This window comes from Moschus berezovskii, chromosome 11, assembly GCF_049115385.1.
Source record: "Moschus berezovskii isolate FMDL1 chromosome 11, NW_MosBer_1.0, whole genome shotgun sequence".
Lineage (NCBI taxonomy): Eukaryota > Metazoa > Chordata > Mammalia > Artiodactyla > Moschidae > Moschus > Moschus berezovskii.
In genome coordinates this window covers 48,669,448-48,677,493 of record NC_142470.1, presented here as the reverse complement: position 1 = coordinate 48,677,493, position 8,046 = coordinate 48,669,448, and the positions used below count along the sequence as shown (strand labels likewise).

Below are 8,046 nucleotides of genomic sequence, written 5' to 3'. Positions count from 1 at the left end.
AATCTTGACACTAAGAAACTGCACTTTGTTGGTTAGTCACCTTTACAGCTGAGAAACTGATTACCCAAAAAAAGAAAAAGGACAAATCTCCCCTGTTTGGTTAAAAAATACAGTTGTGAGTCTCAATAGACACAATGTATGTTAAAATACTTATTAAGTAGTACTTTTATAAACAAATGTAAGAGGATATCTTTCATAGCTCAAAAATGAGCATTACTTATTCTTACTGACAATGAAATTGAGGTACAGAAATTAAATGGCAAAAAGTTAAATCAAGATATTTTAACTTTTTATATAAACATATCTCTGCCATACGGTGCTGCTGATAAAATGTAGAACAGTTTGCAAAGTTGTATCTAATTAATGATGGCAGTTTCTGATTAATTATTACCCACATCTCCCTTGATAGTCCTGCTGCCAAAGCCCTTATGGGCTTTCATTGCACAGACATGACCTTGAGTTTCAACATTGTCATGTCTTCAGTTACAGACAGACACGATTTGAAGCAGCCAAATTTTCTTTTTACAACCAATAATTCACATTTAGTCTGTTCAAAATACTCTTGGGGTTAGCACATCGAGAAGACATTATCCCAAAATTAAACACTCATAGCTGCTTGCAAAATGCTTGCAAATACAGAGCATTTGCAGGGTGGCTAAACTGATACAACTGTAGTATACTGTAGAGATTTTGGGAAAACTTAGGAGTGGAACATATTAAGGGTTATACTTTTCTTCCACTGTCTGCTAGTCTTTGTTCAGAGATAAACTAATTTCTTCCAAATGACATCTTGCTAGAATCTTGGCTATACCGCAAATTAAAATGTTGCCTTCATATACTCTAGACGTCTGTGATCCTTGTCTACTCCACTGATCCACCTGTCATTATTCACACTGAGGAGATATTTGCATGGGGAGTACTTAGAGGTCTCTATGAATAATGCCAAAATGAAACAGAACTGTAGCCAGTAAAATTTAGGAACAAGTGATTAGTCCTTACAGAATCTACTCTAATGCCCACAGTTATGCCTGTGGGAAGACTAAGATTAGGACAGATGACTGGACTGATGTCACAGAAGTTCACTCTTAAAGTGAGACAAGCAAGGGGACAGTATGAACTCAGAACCTAAAACCTACATCCCATTATCTGTAGGTCATGTGTTCCTCAGATTAAGGATGGGGTTTTATACACTCCTGTTTTTCAGAGCCCAGCATACTGCTTTCCACCTTAGGGAGCCTTCTGCAAGTTGGCTAAGTAAATACACTGGTGTGGTGTAAGTGCTGCAGTAGAAGCTAAAGATCTGATCGGTACCAACAGGAAACAGAAGTGAAGACGGCATATCCTGGCTGCCTCTTAGCATAGTGAGAGACTCATGTGACACAAGCAGCTGACTCAGGTTTAGAAAGACTCAGTGGTTGGGTTGTTGCAGCCACGGTTACCCAGTCAGAAATCCAAGCCAGTCATATTCAGAATGTCAGGCAAAGAGTAAACTGAAATCTTTCCCTCACGAGTGGCACAGGCCATCATGAAGGTTCCGTTAAAGGGAGTACAGATAGGAGGAAACTTCATGAACAAAGAAGAAATCTAATGCCTTAACTCTTTCGACAGATCCTTAAGAAGATAATAATAGAGACTAAAATGTAGATGGGTGAAGTGATCAGAGAAGCTGCCTTTTCACTTTCTGAGGCCAAGTTCACAGCAAGGGACTTAAACACCCCAAATATAATACATCCAAAATGTAAATGCAGCCCAAGAGAAGATTAGAGTGAAGAAAGATAATGTAACAGGTGTTCCTTTGCCAGTGTTTGAACATTACCATGAAGGATCTGACAGTTATGAACTGACTGGTTTAGCCTGAGGTGGGGAATAGTTTGACTAAACTGAAGAGGAATTATGCCAAAGCAGTGGAACTACTGGTGGAACTGGCTTCACTGCAAACTTCCTTTGTTACTTTGGATAAAGCTATTAAGATAATCAACAGGCATGTAAATGCCATTGAGCATGTCATCATTCCCTGGATTGAACCTACCCTTTCCTATATCATCACAAATCTGGATGAGAGAGAGGGAGAAGAGTTCTACAGGTTAAAGAAAATACAGGCGAATAAAAAGATTCTCAAGGAAAAATCTGATAAGGACTTGGAGCAAGGGAGGGCAGCTGGAGAAGTGACAGAGGCTGCTAATCTCCTGGCTCAAGAGAAAGATGAAGATCTTCTGATTGAATAACCTCTCCTACTCTGGTTCTTCCAGAAGGCCTAACATGACACCATTTTAATTCATGGTGTGTAGGTCTGGTATGTGTGGCTATTTATTTTTTGGCTTAAGAATTTCACCAGTTGTTTTTTTTTAATTATTATTTTTTATTTTTAAAATTTTAATTGGAGTCTAATTACTTTACAATATTGTATTGGTTTTGCCATACATTGACATGAATCCGCCCCAGGTGCACACATGTTCCCCATCTTGGAACCCCCCCCACCTACCTCCCTCCCCATACCATCCCTCTGGTTCATCCCGGCACACCAGTCACAAGCATCCTGTATCATGCATCGAACCTGGACTGGTGGTTCATTTCACATATTATAATATACATGTTTCAATGCTATTATCCCAAATCGTCCCACCCTTGCCCTCTCCCACAGAGTCCAAAAAACTATTCTATACATCTGTGTCTCTTTTGCTGTCTCGCATACAGGGTTATCGTTACCATCATTCTAAATTCCATAAATATGTGTTAGTATACTGTATTGCTGTTTTTCTTTCTGATTTACTTCACTCTGTATAGTAGGCTCCAGTTTCATCCACCTCATTAGAATTGATTCACCGATTGTTAAATTTCCTTGAATGTCTGTTTATGGGATCTGCCTTTGAAGAGTCATAATTAAACAACTCATTAATCACTGATGAAATCTGTAAAACCTGCCCAGGAACTTGTAGAATTTATTCTGCACAAGTGTTACCCTACTTCACTTATATGTCTGTTACAAGTGATCCCCTTACCAAACATATTAAGAAATCCCTTTTAGGAAGCTGCAGTGGTCTCAGGCCAACATACGTAGACCAGCTGCTGCTGAAGCACCCTTTGTTCCTATCTGTTCACACACCTCGGCACCATTGTCTGAGACTGCTACAGCCATTCTTGTGTTAGTTATTGTGGAATTCCTCTCCTCAAGCTTTATGAAAAGCTTCACCTATTTTTCTTTGAATAATAGGTCTCTGTCTGGTCTGTCATGGGAACAATTTCTTAAAAAAATAAAAAAATTCTTGAATAAATGGTACAAAGCACAGTTGTTTTTGGCAATTCTGCCATTCAAATATGACTATGGTATAAACAATAAAATGATTTAAAAAAGAAAGAAACCCAAGATCCTGGGGTCAAATGTTTGTGTACCCTATCCCATGAAAAAGTATAAAGGAAAGTGACTGGAATCTAGGGTCACATCCCACCCCAATGTTTTGCTGAGGATACTTGTGATGTTAAGCCATACAGTTTAGAGACACAAAAGAGACTGAGGCTATGGTTTAGATCACTGTGAGAGTCCTTTGTGAGAGATCAAAGGAAGGGAAGGGAAATCAGGAAAAGAGCTGGACATGTGTTCCAGGAAGCTTTTTCTGAATGCCTTCTACAAAAGTAATGCATTTCCTCCACATTGCAAAAATTTTATAATAATTAGTAGATTATGGGGAATGGAAAGCAAAAGTAGGAAGTCAAGAAATATCTACAGTAACAGGCAAATTTGGCCAAGGAGTATAGAATGAAGCAATGCAAAGGTTAACAGAATTTTGCCAAGAGAAAACATTGGTCATAGCAAATATCATCTTCCAACAACACAAGAGAAGACTCTACACATAGACATCACCAAATGGTCAATACTGAAATCAGATTGATTACATTATTTGCAGCCAAAGATGAAGAAGCTCTACACAGTCAGCAAAAACAAGACTGGGAGCTGACTGTGTTTCAGACCATGAACTCCTTACCGACAAATTCTGACTTAAATTGAAGAAAGTGGGGAAAACCACTAGACCATTCAGGTAGGACCTAAATCAAATCCCTTATGATTATACAGTGGAAGTGACAAATAGATTCAAGGTATTAGATCTGATAGAGTGCCTGAAGAACTATAGACAGAGGTTCCTGACACTGTACAGAGGCAGGGATCAAGACCATCCCCAAGAAAAAGAAATGCAAAACGGCAGAATGGTCATCGGAGGAGGCCTTACAAATAGCTGTGAAAAGAAGAGAAGCAAAAGGCAATGGAGAAAAGGAAAGATATACCCATTTGAATACAGAGTTCCAAAGAATAGCAGGGAGAGATAAGAAAGTCTTTCTCAGTGATCAATGCAAAGAAATAGAGGAGAACAATAGAATGGGATAGACTAGAGATCTCTTCAAGAAAATTAGAGATACCAAGGGAACAGTTCATGCAAAAATGGGCTCAATAAAGGACAGAAATGGTACAGACCTAACAGAAGCAGAAGATATTAAGAAGAGGTGGCAAGAATACACAGAAAAACTATATAAAAGAAGATGTTCACACCCAGATAATCACACTGGTGTGATTGCTCACCTAGAGCCAGACATCCTAGAATGTGAAGTCTAGTGGGCCTCAGGAAGCATCACTATGAACAAAGCTAATGGAGGTAATGGAATTCCAGTTGAGCTATTTCAAATCCAAAAAGATGATGCTGTGAAAGTGCTGCACACATTACACCAGCAAATTTGGAAAACTCAGCAGTGGCCACAGGACTGGAAAAGGTCAGTTTTCATTCCAATCCCAAAGAAAGGCAATGCCAACGAATGCTCAAACTACCACATAATTGCACTCATCTCACAAGCTAGCAAAGTAGTATTTAAAATTCTCCAAGCTAGGCTTCAGCAATTCGTGAACCGTGAACTTCCAGATGTTCAAGCTGGTTTTAGAAAAGGCAGAAGATCCAGAGATCAGATTGCCAACATCAGTTCGATTATCAAAAAAAGGAAGAGAGTTCCAGAGAAACATCTATTTCTGCTTCATTGACTATGCCAAAGTCTTTGACTGTGTGGATCACAACAAACTGTGGAAAATTCTGAAAAAGGTGGGAATACCAGACCACCTGACCTGCCTCCTGAGAAATCTATATGCAGGTTAAGTGCAACAGATAGAACTGGACATGGAACAACAGACTGGTTACAAATAGGGAAAGGAGTACATCAAGGCTGTATATTGCAGTCTGCTTATTTAACTTATGTGTATAGTGAATCATGAGAAACACTGGACTGGATGAAACACAAGCTGGAATCAAGATTGCCAGGAGAAATATCAATAACCTCAAATATGCAGATGACACCACCCTATGGCAGAAAGCGATAAAGAATTAAAGAGTCTCTTGATGAAAGTGAAAAAGTTGGCATAAAACTCAACATTCAGAAAAGATCATGGCATCTGGGCCCATCACTTCATGGCAAATAGATGGAGAAACAGTAGAAACAGTGACAGATTTTATTTATTTATTTTTATTTTTGGCTCCAAAATCACTGCAGATGGTGACTGCAGCCTTGAAATTAAAAAATGCTTGCTCCTTGGAAGAAAAGTTATGAACAACCTAGACAGCATATTAAACAGCAGAGACGTTACTTTGTCAACAAAGGTCCATCTAGTCAAAGCTATGTTTTTTCCAGTAGTCATGTATGGATGTGAGAGTTGGACCATAAAGAAAGCTGAGGGCTGAAAAATTGATGCTTTTGAACTGTGGTGTTAGAGAAGACTCTTGAGAGTCCCTTGGACTGCAAGAAGTCCAACCATTCCATCCTAAAGAAAATGAGTCCTGAATATTCATTGGAAGGACTGATGTTGAAGCTGAAACTCCAATACTCACTGAGTTTCAAATTCTCTGACTCATTTGAAAAGACCCTGATGCTGGGAAAGATTGAAGGTGGGAGAAGAAGGGGACAACAGAAGATGAGATGGTTGGATTGCTTCACAGACTCAATGGACATGAGTTTGAGTAAACTCCAGGAGTTGGTGGTGGACAGGGAGGGCTAGCATGCTGCAGTCCATGGGGTCGCAAAGTGTCAGACATGACTGAGCGACTCAACTGAGTTAAATTGATTATGCCTTGCATGTCTATTCCTCATTATTTATTATTTCTGGTAGATTATGATCTCCTTGAAAATAAAACTCATATCTTTTTCACCAGTTTTACCTCAACATTGTTTCTTCTATGTAGTAAATTTCCAATGAATGTTTGTTGAATGAAACTGTGCCCAAAGTTGTTACCTTGCTGACTTCTTATGGCAATGGTGTATACAACAGAATAATCTGGAGTGATTTTAAATATGCAGACCTGGATAGACCAGTTCTATCCACCATAGATTCTCATGCATTCAACAAACTGGAGGACTTAAAACATTGTTTAATACCCCTAGATCATTCTGATCTTTGTCCCTGACTAAATATCAGTACTTCAGTGAGTGAGAAAGAAAATGCTGTTGATTTCCAATACACATATTCCTAGAATAAATTTCAATTTGCCCAAATTTTCTTTAGCTTCCTTCTTCTCGGTTAGTATCCCTTATGGCACCCTATTTTCAATATACTTTCCTATAGGGACTATCTCACTTAATTAGCTGTCTGCCAGATTGGAAAGCAATCCCTGATCAGGTGTTAGCTGATGCTTCCTATGGTGTTACATCTTGTAAAGCAATTTCAATTTAATAGGAAAATGTGAGGACCAAAATCTTTAGGGCTTAAGATATCTAATAGGGGTTTCAAGTACCAGCGTGGGAGCTATTTCAGGACAGGGAAGTCTTTAAAATAGACCTCTAAAATCACAACAAAACTGGTTCCCCACTTATGAGACTGGCCCCATTTCTCCAAATATCAAATCCCAGTTATACCTACATGAAAAGTTTCTGGTGATTTCTATTCTACTGAACATAGTCCTGAATTTTAGAAAACATTTATTTGTAAATTGTTCTTTATAGTATGTTTTAAAATCTGTGATGTTTGTTTATATATATATATATTATATATATATATATAAATATGTTTATATATATTATATAATGATTTGTGGGACAAGTTTAGCAGTGACAGGTAAATTAATCCAAGAAGCTTTCTTTCAAAGCTAAGCCAAGGTTTCTTTATTAATGAACATTTTCTGCTTTCCTTATCATAAGTTTAAGTGGGACAAAGAGGGGCAAGATTACCACCAGAGAAGTGCTACAGTAGAAGGTTACAACTTCCTTTCATTTTCTCTGTGGGTTTGATTAGCATTGTTCCTTAAACTTTCCAGTCAACTTTAATATCAACTTAGGGCAGATAAGTTAAAACTAAAGATAGGATTCTTCTACTTAAAAAAAAAGAAAAAAATTTTTTATTTTTTAAAATAACAAAGGCTGAGAAATGACATTCCTTATTAAAGAAAACCTGTCAATTATCTTCTTTGTTTTATACCTCTTCTAAAGGAAGTAAAAAACATTCATGCACATGCTCTCTCTCTCTCTCACACACACACACAAACAAATATACAACCTAAAAGACAAATAAACAGAAAGTCTCCAAATGGTTAAATGCTACTTTGTATCAGATACTCTTACATATATACTATATTTAATTTTCAATGTAATCCTATGAGGATAAAATATTATTGTGTTGATTTTTTTCTGCCATTAACAAACTTGAAGAAATTCCACAAGGCAGGATTCAATGTTCATTTAAAAAACACAGACACACTCTCAGTGGAAGAATGTTGTTTGTATAATTAGATGAGAACAGCTATATTTTCCCCCATAAAGTTGGTTAAATTATAATATTTTCTCATAGAGTGCGAATCATTAGTACCAGAAAACAGCAGAACATGCACATGCAATTCATTACATATTTTCTTAATTGACTTTAACTAATATTAATCTTTTTCATGCAAACATTTATTAAACAGAAACTGTAACACTTGTATCAGACACTTGGGATTTAACAGGCATAATTTCTTCTTTTGAAGAGCGTTAGTCTAATGGGGGATACAGAGAAGTAAAAAAGCAATTATAATTTAGAGTGACAAGGAC

At 37.4% G+C, this 8,046-nt stretch overlaps 1 pseudogene; it reads left to right on the top strand.

The window, feature by feature from the left end:
* Positions 1-1,471: 1,471 nt before the first annotated feature.
* Positions 1,472-2,225, top strand: LOC129539812 (V-type proton ATPase subunit D pseudogene; annotated as a pseudogene).
* The last annotated feature ends 5,821 nt before the right edge of the window (positions 2,226-8,046 follow it).